Genomic DNA, 15,250 nt, shown 5'->3' with positions numbered 1-15,250 from the left:
AAGGAGAATGTGGATTATTCTTCATAGCGTTCAGGTCAATATTGTAATTAGTATTCAAATTGCTGGCGTAGCATTATTTTATGTGTGGCATAGAAAATGACACTGCATATTTTTATGTATTTACTAGTTATATATATATATATATATATATATATATATATATATATATATATATATTTAAAAAAAAACAAAAAACACCCTTATCTGTACAGGAATAATTACTTTGACATTGTGGGGTATTTCCTTACTATTTTTCATTCCCCTTATCATAAACATGTGTAAGTAGTTAGCTAGATTCCTAGATAGATAAAAATAGCCCCCCAAAGATATCCATGTTTAAATCCCCCAAAACTGAATGATACCTGACATGGCGAAAGGGACTTTGCAGTGTGATTAAAAGCTTGTGTGGAAAGACCTTGAATTCCATTGGGTCGGCCCAATGGAATAACAAGGATCCTCCTAAGAGGAAGGTAGGGGGGTTCAAGTCAGAGAAGGAGATGTCGTGACAGAAACAGAGTTTGGAGTAACGCAAAGAGGGCCATGAAGTGAGAGCTCTAGAAGCTGGAAAAGCAAGGAACAGATTCTCGCCGGAGCCTCCAGAAGGAACCAGCCCCGCTGACCCACTTGGACTTCTGGCCTCCAGAATTGTAATATACTAAATTTATGTTGTTTTCAGCCATGAGTTTGTTGTAATTTGTTACAGCAGCAAAATAAAACAAATATAGATAGAAAGTCTATTATTAATAGTTTCCTAGGTCTGTTGCAACAAATTATTATAACCTATGTGGCTTACAACAATGAAATTTGTTTGCTCAGACTTCTGGAGGCCAGAAGTCCAACATGAAATAAATGTTGGCAGGACCATGTCCCCCCCAAAGACTCGAGAGGGAAGAGTTCTTTCTTGTCTCTCTCTCTACTGTCTGGCCATGGCCAACAGTCCTTGACATTCCTTGGCTTGTAGATGTATCACTCCAATCTCTGCCCATTCATCACACGGCATTTTCCCTGTGTGCATGTGTCTTCCCATGGCTTTCCTATAAGAACACCAGTCATTGGACTTAGGGCCCACCCTAATCCAATCTGATCTGGATTTAACGAACTATATCTGCAGAGACCCTATTTCCAAATAAGATGATATTCTGAGGTTCCAGGTGAATATGACTTTTGGGAGGGTCCCATTCAACCCAGTATAGATTGATAGGTAGGTAGGTAGCTAGCTAGGTGGGTAGGTAAGAAGAGAAGGAAGGAAGGAAAGAGGGAGGGAAAGAGGGAGGGAAGAAGGTAGGAAAAAGGAAGGAAGGAAGGAAGGAGGAAAAGCGGGAGGGAGGGAGAAAACAGGTATATAAACACATTCTTTGATAATACCATTTTCATTTTTGTATAATGAAACGTTGTCCAGCAGCCATTAATGTTGAGAATTTGGTGGGGGAGGGACTACAGTATTGAAAAAGTCAATTAGAATAGTATCAGCACATAGGTAATCTCTAAAATCTGGGGACTGGATGAAAATTTCCATAGGAAACGTAATTAGAAAGGTCTCAAGGGAAGAACCCTAGAGAACATCAACAGAAAGGGCCTGGGGGTGGGGTGGGGGAGCGAGGAGTCAAAATGGAGGCTGGTGGAGTCCTGAGCAAACCTAGGTGGAAGTTCTGCCTTACAACCCTGCAGGAGAGTGCCAGGAAACAGGAAGCAATGAGCAGAGAGGTTAATGAACGAGGACTGAAAAATGTATATTGGATTTAGCAAGAAAAAGACCACGGAGGACCTGAAGGAGAGCAGTTCCATGGAAGGTAATTGCAGTGAGCTGGCTCCTGATTCAGCATGTCTTGGGTATGTCCTTCAGCCATTAAGAAAATTTCATTATATAATGTTGATTCTTTCTAAGAATTAAAGGGACATAATTTGAGTGGAGGCATCCTTGGGCCTCTGACCTTATTGAAAGGAAAGCAGGAGATGTTTCATTTGTTCATGTTATGTATTTCCTTGGCAAGCATGGAGCACATTCAGTGGGGGGGCCATACTTCGAGAATATAGCAGAAGTAGCAGTAAGAGGTCCTCTGGTAATGAAGGTGAAAGGGTGGTCAGCTCATGACGCAGTTTGTCAAATGTTATTGAAGAAGGAAAAGGAGATGACTTAGAAATCTACAAGTGAGTCAAACGATGGCACAGCCTGTGTCGATACAGACAAGCTGTAATAATGAACAATTTCAGCAATCTCACATCATCCAATTTCTTTTCTGTGAAAGTCCCAGAAAAAGATTTCATAAAAGTGTATCTGGAAGAAAATAGGAAATGTCACTGCTGCTGAGTTCCATTCGAAATGGGCAGGAGAAAAACACAGACTCAGGTAATTAGGTTTTTAGATCCAGCTCAGACTGTACTGTTACCTCGCAGTCTTCCGGGTCTGGTGTGTTGATCAGGTGTGCTGTGTGTGGTGGGAGGCAGACGGTCCAGAGCTTTCCTTCATGAAGCAGCTAAGAGCAGAGCAAAAACAGGAGGTCTGAGCTGGCTGCAACATTAGTTAGTTCTGTACCATCTGCAAGTTACTCAACCTCTCTGAGTTTCATGGCTTTTGTTTGTGTTTTATTTTCATTTGTTAAAAGAAGTTAGTAACACTTTAGGAAAAAAATATTGAGATAATTAAAATGCCCTTTAAAATATTCAAACAAGTCTATGAAATGCTTGGCATATTAGATGATGAGAAATTTCTTGATTCCTTCGTTCGTTTCTTCCTCTTTCCTTCTCCCTCCCTCCCCCTCCCCTCCTTCCCTCCTTCCTTTCCTCCGTTCCTTCCCTCCTTTTCTCCTCAGTGAATATCTGCTCCTTCAGGTAGAACTTTACCTCTCAGGAGTCTAGGTGCCACCTCCCCAGAATTTTGCATTATTTGCATGAAAACCATATCTGTCATTTAATGGTGCTCATTTGGAAGTGTCACTAGATGCAGGATGGCCTCCCGGAGGCCTTGAAATTCCCCTAAGCAGAATGGCCCTTACCAGGAACTTCATTATAACAACAACAAAATTCTCCCAAGCTGTAAAACAACTCAGCTCCCATGAGGGCCATAAGCACAGTTTTCCATCTCATTAACAAAAAGCTTATTTCCCATAAGTTCTTGAAGAAAGAACAGCTCTTTCCCGAGAATTCAACCTCTCCCCACTTCAGTCTCTGAAATCAGATTGAACATCGCCATGCAAACTGCAAAGATCATTTTTCAGTGCAAATGACCCTCATCTCCAGACTTGGCAGGATGGGAAGTGTTTTCTTTTGATATCCCAGCTATCTGGTATTTTCTTAGCATCAAGCTGTAACCTGCAATTTGGAGAATCCTAGCTATTCAATTTTCAGCGCAGAGAATTTAGATTTCTTTTTTTTTTTTAATCCAAACATTTCAGGAAAGAGAAACTAAACTGATCTCTGGCAAGTGGAAATATATGTCAAAGTCTCTTCATTTCACTCGGAAAGACATCTCAATCCCTTGTTAAGAGGTCTATTTCCTGAGTCTACATTCAGGTCTAAAAATAGTGTTTACTGATAGCCAAGTGCATGACAGATAGAAGTAAAACAATTGAAGTGTAATGAAAATTATGGGCAGACGGGCGTATCCAAAAGAAATGTCAGCTAATATTTATTTAAAAAGAGAACGAAAGCTAAATATGACAAATAGAGGACGTGAGGAGCCACAGAAGTTAATGAACATTTTGTGCTGAGTGATAAACCACACACACATCAGACCCCTCCACTGCTCAGCAGAGTGATGTGGGTCAGTGCAAACATTGAAAAAAGACAAATGTATAAATGAATCACCACTACCTCATTAAGATCTAGAACCCTTCCCTCATCCCGGAAGTTCCCTCACCGCTCCCTGAGTTTCAAGTACATGGACACATACAGCATGTATTCCTCTGTGTCTGGCTTCTTTGATGCAACATCATGGTTTTGAGATTTATTCAGGTTGTTCTGGGTGTCATGTATCCTTTCTTTTTTTTTTTTTTTACTGCTGAATAAGCATTCTCCTGTGTGAATATACCCACAAAGTTTGTTTATCCATTTACCTATTGACGATCATTTCTATAGAAGTCATTTCATGGGCATATGTTTTTATTTCTTTTGGTACATATCAAGGAGTAAGACTACTGAGTTTTCTGGTTAATGTATATTTAACTTTGAAGAAACTACCAGTTTCCAAAGTGATTATACCATTCTTCATTCCCAACAGCAATATGTGAAAGTTCTAATTTCATTACATGTTCGCCCACACTTAGCACTGTCAGTCATTTAAAATTTTAGTCATTCTGGGTGTGTGTGAAGGGATATTTTCACTGTTTTATGACTAATGAATGACTTACAGGGCAGGAATCTGCAAACTATGCCCATGGGCAAGGCTATTACACAATTTGTGGATCTTCACATAGAATAAAAATGCAGGGCCACTTGTTCAAAAGTTAATGAGAATTCCAAGATGACAACAGCAAAGCATTAAAGAAAGCAAGAGACCTGTTAAGTGCAGGCCCTGTGAGATTGTCCATGTCACATGTGCCTGTAAACCTGATCACAGGTTTACATCCGGCCTGTCACCTGTTTTGGTATCGCCCATTGAGCTAAAAATGTTTTGTTTTGTTTTTAAATATTTTTAAAGAGTTAAACATTTTTTTAAATCATATTTGTGATACTTGAAAATTATAAGAAATTCACATTTCAGATCCATAAAGTTCTATGGAAGCACAACCATGCTCATTCATTTGTGTATTATCTATAGCTAGACACTGACAGAGTATTACAGTTGCAACAGAAACTGTATGCCTGTAAAATATAAGATATTTACTATCTGGCCCTTTAGAGGGGCCAGAGAAATTTGCCACCTCCTGCTACCGACTGTCTTTTCTTGTGCTTATTTCGCCATTTGTACGTCTTCTGTTTTGATGTGTCCCTTCAAGTCTTTTGTCCATTGTTGTATTGCTTATCTCTTCATTTCTGAGATGTAAAAGTTCTTTTTTATATTATGAATATGATTCCTTTGTCATCTCTAAGTGTGAAAGAATATATTCTCCTAGTCGCTGATTTGACTTGATACTTTATTAAAGATTTTTCAGAGTAGGCAGGAGGTTTTAATTTGGTGAAGTTCAATTATCAATTTTTGTTCTTTTATGATTAGTGCTTTTGTGTTTTAAGAAATCTTTTCTTACCTAAAATTTGCAAAGAATTTTTTTCCTATTTTTTTCTAGAAATATTGTACATTTATCTTTTGCACTTAGGTAAATGATCCATTTCTAATTATTACTATTTTGGGGACATACTGGGAGATAGAAGTCAAGGTTCTTTTTTTTTTTTCAAATAAATGTCCAGTTGGTTCTGAAAAGTTTGTTGAAAAAGAATATTTTCCTTCCCTCATTGAATCAGAGCTGTGTTGAAAATCAATTAACCATATCTTTTTAGATAGTTTAAGTTTTAAAATGTAACTATCTGTGTAAACTCATGCTATATTTTCTCTTCACACAATAGTATATAGTTTCTAGCTCTGGCCATTGGTGGGGGCCTAAAAACAATAACTGTTAAAATGAGCACCGTAACTCAAATTTTGGTGTCTAAAAAGGCATTTCACACCAGAAGAAACCAGAACAAATCTGTAAGAAAAAACATACAAAACAATCCATATGCTTAGAACTGTGCAAAAATAAACACACAGGTATACACACACACACACACACACACACACACACACACACACATACATAGTAATTCCTCTTATATAAAAAGCATTCTAACAGTAACCCAAAGCAGATCCGTGATTCTCTTGGGGCTGGGGCAAAGAGAGCGGGACTGCAGCGGGTACAATGACTCCTTTAGCAGAGATGGACGTATTCTCTACCTAGATTATGGCAATGGTTTCACATATCAGCAATTATCAAAACTCCTCAAATTGTGCACTTTACATGGATGCAGTTTATTTTAAATAAGTTCATCATCAATAAAGTTAACAAGGAAAAAAATTTGATTAGGTATATTTAGTTGAGAGTATTTTTCAGAGTTTCTACATGCTACTGATTGTCCATTTATTCTGTCCATTAGTGAGAGAGGAATGTTGAAATGTAAACTATAATTGTGAATTTGTCTATTTCTCATTTTAATTCTATAATTTTTGCATTCAGGAATTTTGGAGCTGTTTTTAGATTCATACATATTTATGATTGCTGTGTCTTCCAAATGAATTGCTGTCTGTATCATTATGAAATGCCCCCCTTTTTATCTTGTTTAATACTCTGTCTTGAAAAACTACTTTGTGTTTTAAAAATACATAGCCATTTTTCTTATGTTTACTGTTTGCATGGGATTATCATTTGCATTTTTTTTTTTTTTTACTTTTAACCTGTTTGTGTTTTCAAATTTAAAATACATTTCTTATGGGCAGTCCATAGTTGAGTATTGCTTTTTTAAATCCATTCTGACATTCTTTCTCCTTTTTCATAAATATCTTTAGTCTTTTACATTTATGCAATTATTGATATGACTGGTTTATATCTACATTTTTCTTTGTTTTATTTGTTCCTCTATTGGTCTTTTCCTTATCATTGCAAAAAAAAATCAATTAAAAAAAATATTTCATTTTATTTGACCAGGGCCAGCGACATGCATCATTATCTTATCAATGTCTGTTTAGAGTCCATATTGTACCACTTCATGCTTCACACTTTTCATTTGGCTTTTCATAGATTTCATTTCCTAATTCTAACTTCATACCTGCTGCTTTGCGTTCTCAGTTCCTATTCTCTACTTCACAAATTTAATAATTTTGGAAAAATAATATCATTTACCATCTCGCCATCTTTTTTCTTACATTGCATTAAACCATCAGTTGTCTTCTATGGAAGTCATGAGAAAAGTAAAACATGGTATGTTATATTTATCCATTTAATTACCACTTGCTGTGCTCCTCATTCCTTCCTATAGATCCCAGTTTGCATCTGAGGTCATTTCACTTTCAGCCAGAAGAATGTAGTTTCACATTTATTGGGCATGATTCTGCTGGCAGAAATATCCTCTCACTTCCAGTTGTACGAAATTGTCTGTTTACTCTTGTTGTTGAAGGATATTTTCGCTGGTTATTTGATTTTGGGTTAACAGGTTCTGTTTTTGCTTGCAGCAATTTAAAGCTGTCATTCCATAGTCTTCTGGATTCCTTTTGCTCTTTGTCACTGATGAGAAGTTACATATCATTTGTATTATTGTTCTCCTGTAGGTAATGTGTCTTGTTTTCTGTAAATGCTTTCAAGATATTTTCTTTATCTATAGAAAGAAACATAGTTTATCTATTTTATCAGTTTAACTATTATATTCAGTTAATTGTATTCATACATGGATTTCATATGTATTATTCCTGCTTTGAATTCACAATGATTCATGGATTCATATGTCAAAATTTGGGGGCGAAATTTCCAGTCATTGTTTCTTCCAATATATATTTTTTCTGCTCTAACCTCACTCTCCTCTTTTTGGGGCCCCTATTACATTTACAATAGACAGTTTATATTGTCCTAGAGGGTCCGAGGTTCTAATCATGTTTTAAAATCTATTTGTTTCTTTCAGATTAAGTAATTGCTATTGATATATCTTTAAATTTATTGACTCTTCATACTGTTAGAATCATCCATGGATTTTTTCATTTAATTTCTCTCACTATACTGCAAATTCAGGGATATTCATTTGGTTCCTTTTGAAGTTTATATTTCTCTGATGAGAATTTCTCTATTATATTTTGTTCATTGTATTAATGATTTTAATTTATTAAAGTCATTTTTTTTCCTTGTATAATTTAACAGTTTTTCCCATTAGTTCTTTGAACTTCGTACAATTGCTGTTTTAAATACCATATACTAAATCTAACATTTAGGACATTGCAGGGTTGATTTTTAGTGACTATTTTTTTCCTTGATTATGTGTCAACATTTTCTGTTTCTTTACTTGCCTAGTAATTCTTGGTTGTGTACTGGGTTGTGCTGATGATATGCAGTACAGATTCTGGATTCTTTTGTCTTACTCACTGAATGTTGAATTTTGTTCCAGTAGACAGTTCAAATACTGGCTAATTACATGAAACTAGGGTAGACTTGATTTTATGCGTTCTTAGGTCAGATCTATGGAACACTCCAGCTGTTTCCCAATTTCCTCTAACTTGGCAGTATCTACCCTAACATTCAAACTCTGCCTCTGCTGTCAATCTCATCAGGACCTGATTTTAGTTTTGTTTAAGGTAGGTCTAAAACAAAAATCTAAAATAGATTTTTCTCTTGAATATGGCCCTTGCTCCTGAGACATGGCCTTTGTGGTGTGCCAGGTAGATACCTGCAAAATTCATGAGATATCACTGATTTTGTCCATTCCAGCTAGATCAGAACTTCAGTGTCCCCCACCCCTGCTAGACCACTAGGCTATTTGCTGTAGTCTCACATCTGTAGCTGCCACTCTTTAGTAAATATCATGAAGTCTCCCACGTGAATGTGCAGCTCAACCCTTAGCTAAGGACTTGTAAGGAACTCCCCCCACCCACAGGCTCCTGGCCCAGCCCTCCACTCTGTACAGTTTCTTCCTCTCCAGTGCCCTGCAGCAGAATTACAGCCATTTTTGTTGTCCTGAACTCAGATGTTTACTTTTTCAATCCAGTGGGATTACCATTCTCTACTTGTGGATCTTGCTCTGTGCAGAGAACCAGGGCAATTATGGGGTTCACCTTATGAGTTTCCCTTTCCTCGTGGATTGGAGTCTTGCACTGCCCAGTGTTCAATGCTCACAAGAATTTCTCGGTTTTGTTGAGTTTTATGTTTGTTTACATTGGGAGGGCTAGACCTGTATTAGTTACTCAATCTGAGTCAGAAACAGATGTCCTATGCAATTGCTTTTATGACTGTAGCATATGGCTATGTAACCTAAATTTAGGTTTCTGTTTTCTAAAAATGTGCACAAACAAGCATACAGGTGCTATTAGCAAAAAATCTTCAACGAGTTTAGCATCAATCATTAATATCTTAATGGATTAATATTTTAACAGTAAGTTAAATAATAATGATAGTTAACCTTCATTGTTGGAGGTGTTTTTTTTAGCAAGATCATAAGTTAATGGCGGAAAAAAGATAGTAGCCACATAGCTCTGAGGCCATTACTGAGGATCTCTGGACTCTAGCTTGCTGTCAACTCCTTAACTTCACCTCCACTTCCCTCTAACAACGGAGACTGGCCCTATCCTGATGGAGGAGGAGCCATCTAATTTCAGTACACTTATTCTCCTGCAACTCAGAGACTATGTATCATTCTTGGAGCTCAGGGTCCAGAGTTGAGGTTAAGAGGAGGTCGCAAACAGCTGATACATTCTCATCTAGTTGGAAAAAATGATCTGTGAAGCACTAATTTAATGTTCCAAGTACTAGGTAGGAGAAAATATTCCAAAATAAAGGAAGGAAAAGAAAAGAAAAGAAAAGAAAAGAAAAGAAAAGAAAAGAAAAATGGGTCCCTGTTCTTAAAGCTGATACTGTTGAATAATTTCAGAAGACCTAAATTATAATGCCATATGATAAGATTGAGTATGAAGATATAAGTGAAGCAATAAGGACTTTTGGAGAAGAGCCACCAACTACTTTATACAGGAGAAGGCAAGCAGATAAAGTAATATTTAAGTAGATATAAATGCAATAGGTACAAATTTCACAGTCAAAATGTCTCACTAGTAAAAATATCACTTGTTTTATTTCTTTATAACAGCATTTAATTTTTCTCAGGAACCATCGTCATTCTGCATTGGTAGGAGACAACTTAATCTTACCAGTTCAAGAAAAACATTCAATCACTTCTGGCTTAGTATTGAGTCTCTTGAGAAACCACTAAGCCAGTTCAATATTTTCCTTCTCTCCTTCTCCTTTCCTGAGGATGCCTTAAGATTATCTAAACCTTAGGAATTTCTCTTTATTTGTTTGGTTAGGTTTGAGTAGGAGGCTTTCTTATTATTCGAAAATTGAGGGGAAGATATCTGGCCTGTAGTTATCAGCATGTATCTATGTTGGCATTTTCTAAGATAAACCATCATTCTTCATCTATCACTGCATTGCTGACAGAAATGTTTCCATTTCTGTGTCTTAACTGTCACGATGTTTATGTGGGTCACTCTCTATCCTCCTTAATCCCCCTCCGATGCCTGTCCAGGTCTGCTGACTTTTCCTCAAACATTTCTGCACCTTCCCCAGAGCACATGCATTTAAAAAAAGGACATTCACCTGCCGCAGACTGATTGCATGGTGTGTAGCCGCCTTTAGGCTCGTTCTGAAGTAGTGGAGCAGAGGGAGTAAGTGTGGACGCTGGAGTCATTCTTCCTGAGTTCGAGTCCCAGCCCCACCAAGGTCATTGTGTAACCTGGAGCTTTGCCTAACCTCTGCTTCATTTCCCTCCTCTAGGAAATTAGGTCGTAGTGTTCTTACTTCCTAGAATGGTTTTGAGAATGAAAGAAGGTGATATAGTCAGTGTGTTTAGAACAGAGTCTGCACAGACTGAGTTTTATATAAATGTTGTTCGTCATCGTCAGCATCATCACAGGTATTTCATTCAGCAATTTCTACGTAAGCACCAGTTGAACCTGGATCTTAGATTACAAGTCTTTCAGTCTCCTCAAAATTCATCACGGAAAATTAAAGATAATAAAAAGAATAGTTGGACAACCAAAAATAGAAACTAGGTAATGTTTCCTAAGATAAAGTTAAGTTTATATCGGAGACCTCTTTCCGCTTCACAGTAGCCTTTCACTCTACTTGTGTTCTTCAAATTTTCCTTTTCCCACCATTTCTTTTAGCATTAGAAAACATCTTGTGCAATATTTGGTATTTTGTTCTTCTGTGTAAACTTATGGGATAAACATGTTCTGGGTCCTAGAGTATTTAACCTTTGCCATTAAAAACAAAAGCAAAACTGAAATCCACTTTCTCTTTCAAGAAAGTCTGACTCTTAAAACTTTGATTTAAAAAACTTGAATTAGCTGTGGAATTCAAAGCCTATTTTTGCCCATCAGAGGTTGAATATTAACTGTTTGCTTCTCTTTGCAGACCTGCTATGCTAACCTGATGCCACGAATGCTAGTGACCAAATAGCCAGAATATCAGGAAGTGCTTTTAGGCAGGTCTGGGTGCCTTGCACCTGACAGACAGGCACGTAGCACATGCTCCATTCAGTACTCCTGTATGAATGAATGAATGAATGAATGAATGAATGAATGAATGAACGAACACACCAAGGAAAGGCTGGTATTGTTTTTTGGTGTTTTTTTTTTTAAACAAAACAGTGCATAAATAAAATGAAAAACTGCTTATCGAATAAAATAAACCAAACAACCAAGCAAACAACAAAAACAGAATTTAGGAATGAATGTGCTAGTAAAGAAGTAAATAAACAGAAATAGCCAAAAATGTAATGTTAATGAAAATTAGACTCTGGGATATCAAAATTGCCTCCAGCATGAAAAATACCACGTAGTCTGTTTCCCTCCAGATTGTGTTGTAAATACCTAAAGTTGAATCTTAGCCCTTATATAATTTTGTTTTATTTGAATTTACATTTTAGTTCTATTTAAGTCCATTTCTCTTGGATAAATCCCAGGTGGTCCTATAGTTGACATTTGTAGTAACTAGTGCTATTGTATCTGATAACTCTCTCTGAAACACCTACCACTAATACACACACACACACACACACACACACACACACACACACACACACACATACACACACACACACACACACACACATACACACACACACACACACACACACACACACACACACACACACACATACACACACACACACACACACACATACACACACACACACACACACACACACACACACACACACACACACCAATTATTTATGCAGGATAGAATGGTAGATAAAAGCTCGGTTTGAAAAGTCAAACTGATCAGTGTTTAGTCCCTGGCCCTTCACTTGCTAGCCTCACTAAAACTAAGCTCTTCATTTGTAAAATTGGGTACATGATGTTTATGTCATAAGAAAGTTATAAGGAAATCCTCATTTATTTGTTTTACAAATATATAGAGTCCATTCTATATACTAGGCATTGTGCTAGCAACTTAGAAGCATACATGAGATTACTGCCGTCTTGGAGTTTACATTTTAGAGGAATAAGACAGAGTAAAAAGGCAACAAATAAGTGATAGAAATAATTACAGGCTGAGTAATACTCTAAACAAAATGAACAATTATAATATTAATACTGTGAACCAAATATACAGGGTGTTTTGGTAGACAACGATAGGAGAACCTCATTCAGAGAGTGCAATCTGAAAAAGCTTCTTTAAAGAAATGACATTGAATCTGAAACCTTAAAAGTGAGAAGGAACGCTTGAGAGAAAAGATGCAGGTGGGGAGAATGAGGAACCCCCAGGTCCCAGGGGCTGAAAAGCGGTGGTCATGGAAGAACATTACGAGGTGCGTTGAGGAGGGTCAGAGTCAGATCACACAGAGCCTGTAGACCTGGGAGAGTTGAGATTTTATTCTGAAGGTCAAGTGAAGCTGTTGAAAGTATCAGGAGAATGGAAAATTAAAAATGTTCCATTTCCAGGAGAATGGCTTTGTCTGATCTACATTTTTTAATAGTCTGGCTTCTTTCTAGCATATGAACAACCGAGGAGCAAGACTAGGTGACAAAAGACAAGTTAGGAGGCAAATCCTATCCGATCAGGAGAGAAGATGGAGCCTTGAACCAGGAAGGGGGCAGTGCAGAAAGAGATGAAGCATTTTTCATATATTTGGGGCAAGGATGGCAGGAGCTTGATGGAAGATTGGCTAAAAGGCAATGGAAGACAGAGAAGGCTAAGATGACCCCCAGGTTCTGCTTTAGGGAATAGTCTTCCCGTTTACTGAGAAGGAGAAGTCCTGCTGTGAAACAGGTTATGGGTCACAAATAAAATAATGCATCCCTTGTAGGAAAAGCACTTAACACCATTCCTGGCATGTAATGCACTTTCAACGGGTGGTACTAAAAGAAAAAATGCTTCTGTTATGTCATAATTCGGTTCTATTAATTTCCCTTGACAACCCACTACAATTTAAATGAGATCTTCCAAAAGCATTTTTACTTTCATGTTTCTGTGCTTTTATCGTTCACTTTTCAATAACTAAATGTTTAAGGTCGAGATAGTCCTTATTTTAAAATCTCATGGAGTAACAAAGGCAAAAATTCCCATCGCTGTTCCGTTTTCACTTTAAATAAACACTGCGCGTTAAAATGATTATCGTAATTGGTTCTCCCCAGCTATTCTCACCTTTCCAAGATGACAGAGAGCCTCTTTGGGCATCTGCCATAAAAGTACCGCTCAAGCCACGACCACACGGAGATGGGCCCACAGTTTTTCTAGGTCAGTTGCCCAGTACTAGAGCAATACAAGTTGCTCACATGAACAGGGAGAGCGCCACAGGCTGGACACTGTCTCCAGCACTTTATACAAGCTTGGCCTTTGGAGCAAGCAAGTTGTTCATTGTCTTGCGTATTTAGATCGCTTTTATGGCAATTTTCCAGCAGGGGGCAGTAAAGGGTCTTAAAAAGGGTAACCCTTTACTCAGTTGTATAATATTGCTGTTGGGCTAGGGTCTGGGTATGCAATATTTCATTAAAGACTTATAACCACCTAATGAGATGGGTTATATCATGCTGCCCCCCATTATGCAGGTAATGGGGGTGAGCCCCCATGACAGCTTATGCAACAGCAGTGTGTTACCCAAGTTCAACCCTAGATAATGGAAGTGTTGGGATTTGCATGCAGTCCTCAGTTAAAAACCCCTGGTCTCAAATACTATGCTATATGAATTCCCAAAAGACATCCCTGGTCCTTCAGACCAATTGTGGAACTCACAATCATACAAATTTTGGCTTAATATAAGGGAGCCCATTCTAAACAGCAGAGCTGTCCCACAGTAGAACAGACTATTTGTTGACATGAATTGCTCACCGAGACTGAATACACGCGTGGAGATGCTTGGATGGCTGACTGTGTCACGGAGATTTCTGCCATGAAAGACAGATTAACCAAATAGCCCATGACACTGAGTGATGCAGACACAGGCAAAGCCCATCTCCGGAGGAGAGATGTAGGCAATGTATTCATTTCAAAGGTTCTTAGTGACTCAATATTTGGGTTATATTTGGAGAAAGGCTTCAGAGCCTATTTAAAAGTCACACAGGAAAAGTCACTTCATTACTTAAGTTATTTCTTCTTTCTCTTTGATAGCTTTCCCTCACTTGATCACCAGACTTGACTCTAATTAACATTTAGCTGTTTGTTAAATGTTAATGGAAATCAACACATGACCCACAATCTACTGATTATATTCAAAAGGACATGTTTCCTAAAGACAGGTAGGATCATTAGACAAATATATCATCTTCCAAGGTAACAAATTTTAATCAGACAACAATACATTTTAGTGCCTTTGTTATAATTTAGTCACCTTACTGTGTAGTTATATTTGGTGCCTTTGTAATCATATCAATCACCTAACATTTATCTAGCACATTATACACTGTAAAGCTCAGTTGTATATAGTATATATTTGGGTGTGATCCTCATAAAAACCGTGTGATGTGTGACAGACAGAGATCATTATCTCCATTTTCCAAATAAGGAAGCTGAGAGAAAAGAAGTGACTTACCCGTGATCAATGTCTGAATCAAGCCCTGAACTCCTGGACCCCAAGAAGCACCACCTTGATTTGGTGTATAAAAGCTTGGAACTTATCACCCAAGAGCTGGTTTCACTTTCCGACTTTTTCTTTTCTAAGCCACCTAACACTGAGCAAGTCATTTAACTTCTCTGATCCCTGGTTACTTCATCCTTAGAATAGAGGTAATAAAGCTATCTATGAGATAAAGTTGTGTGGATTAGATGATGAAATTTGGGCACTGACCAGCGTCTGGTAGTACCTAGCAAATTTAGCTACTGTTATTATGCCCCACTGCCTCTGACACTTGTGTATTTATGCTGCGTATGTGAGAACCACCTACTGGCAGTTGGCTCTGACACTCTGGAAGCAATAAACACACTTCAGTGTGTCCCAGCACCAGTCCTGCTCTGACGCACACACCATGAGAAGAGGCAGGTGCAGCACCCAGGGTGACTGTTTCAAAATATGAACCCAAATTGCAAGGTGTTGTTGATAAAGGGGATGATTGTTAAATGGCACACATGCACACACAAAATCTAGG

The 15,250-nt window shown here is 37.8% G+C and overlaps 1 long non-coding RNA gene across 1 annotated transcript; it reads right to left on the bottom strand.

Annotated features, from left to right (window-relative positions):
- Positions 1-249: 249 nt before the first annotated feature.
- Positions 250-14,986, bottom strand: LOC141571505 (uncharacterized). Its single transcript, XR_012496251.1, has 3 exons — positions 14,698-14,986; positions 6,915-7,281; positions 250-2,474 (listed from the first exon to the last, which is right to left on the bottom strand). It is a non-coding gene; the product is annotated as an uncharacterized LOC141571505 (long non-coding RNA).
- Positions 14,987-15,250: the final 264 nt, after the last annotated feature.

The sequence above is a fragment of the Rhinolophus sinicus genome, linkage group LG05 (assembly GCF_036562045.2).
Source record: "Rhinolophus sinicus isolate RSC01 linkage group LG05, ASM3656204v1, whole genome shotgun sequence".
In the NCBI taxonomy this organism is placed as follows: Eukaryota; Metazoa; Chordata; class Mammalia; order Chiroptera; family Rhinolophidae; genus Rhinolophus; species Rhinolophus sinicus.
This window is presented reverse-complemented; position numbering and strand designations above follow the sequence as displayed.